General features: G+C 48.6%; 1 protein-coding gene across 1 annotated transcript in view; it reads right to left on the bottom strand.

Moving 5' to 3' along the window:
* The window catches only part of Cldn3 (claudin 3), a 6,052-nt gene extending 5,490 nt beyond the window's left edge, over window positions 1-562 (bottom strand). The window contains exon 1 of the mRNA XM_021162745.2: window positions 460-562. The gene's annotated coding sequence lies outside the window, so the exon portion shown is untranslated. The remainder of the gene's footprint in view (window positions 1-459) is intronic.
* Between the last annotated feature and the right edge of the window lie 899 nt (window positions 563-1,461).

The raw sequence follows: 1,461 nt of genomic DNA, 5'->3' as shown, positions 1-1,461 counted from the left end.
GCCACCACACCTGGCTGTGAGGCCCTTTCTTAAACAAAACAAGTGAATGCCAGAATGTGACCTGTTTCCTGTTCCTGCCTCTTATTGTCACCTCTGCCTGTTGACAAGCTGCCTCTGCCATTATNGACCCTCTCTCTCTCCCTCTGGAATTGTAAGCCAAAAATAAACTCGTTCTCCCATTTAAAACATAAAAAGGAAGGAAGAAAAGGAAAGGAATCATGGATGGGAGGCCATCATCCCAGCGCTGTGCTGAGGCCACACGGACTTAGAGGCAGGGTAAGCGGCCCCAGCTGGTTGTACTGGGGTTGGAGACGATGGACTATGGTTCCTGTTTGTCTCTGAGGCTGAGGAAAAAGTTTGACTACTTTTCCAACCTCAGTTTCTACCCTCGTAAAAAGGGGGAAACTATGTTCCCGTGAGTCATGTCTTAGGACTGTAAAGAGATGGACAGCCACGTACCTGTCTGTGAAAATAGAAACCACCAGGGCAGGGCACAGAGAAATGATGTGNGCTCAGATCTGTGCTAGTCAACCCTGGAGACCTTGGGTAAGCCCCGTGTTTGCTTCTCTAGCCAGGTTTCCTCATCCGGGAGAAAGGATCTGGTCTGAGACTGTGGGCCGGGTGGGGGTGGGGGATGGGCAGGAAGAGTTGGCTTGTTTTTTTAGGTGGATCTGTTGGGCAGGGCTGAATAGAGGCAAGCAGGATAGTATCCGTGCCCAAGGGCCAAACTTCAGGGACTCCACAAATAAGACTTTGGTTCCTAGTAAACAACCTCCAATCAGCCCTGAGCTCAGTATCTGCCACAGGTCTTATAACTCAGTAATGAAAGGCAAACAGCCCAATTGGAAAATGGGCGAAGGGAAATCAAAACCATGAGCTATTGCCTCATTGCCGATAGAATGACTGTATCAGAAAGGCAGGAGATAGTGGTTGCTGGGGGAGGGGGGGGGAAGTGGAGAAGATGGAAGCCTTGTGTCTTGTGGGTGACAATGTGTGTTATTTATTATGCCTGTTATGAAGAACAATTCAGAAGAAGAACTGGTAAGATGGTTTAGTGGTTTGCAGGGCTTGCCTCNGTGCCCGGAACCACCTGAGTTCAGTCTCCTGGACCCACACAGGGGAAGGAAAGAATCAACTCTCATAAAGTTGTTCTCTGACTTCCACACACGCACACACACGCACACACTTGCACACACAGCCTGCCCCTACAGGGTGCTTGAATAAAGGGATGTAAAGAAAAGCTTAAAATTATCAAAGGACATAACTGTTTCACTACCGGGTATGTCATTGTTGAGTGGACTGAGAGTCCACAGGGCCACCCTCTGGGACCTAAGCTTTAACACCCCTACTCTTTCAGGAACCTCCACTCAGGCTATACAGGGGTCTGTGGGTTTGATGCAGAAAAGAATTTCAAGATGAGCCAGCATGAAGCAGAATCAGAGACGAAAACAAACAAATAGA

Source organism: Mus caroli, chromosome 5 (assembly GCF_900094665.2).
Source record: "Mus caroli chromosome 5, CAROLI_EIJ_v1.1, whole genome shotgun sequence".
In the NCBI taxonomy this organism is placed as follows: domain Eukaryota; kingdom Metazoa; phylum Chordata; class Mammalia; order Rodentia; family Muridae; genus Mus; species Mus caroli.
This window is presented reverse-complemented; position numbering and strand designations above follow the sequence as displayed.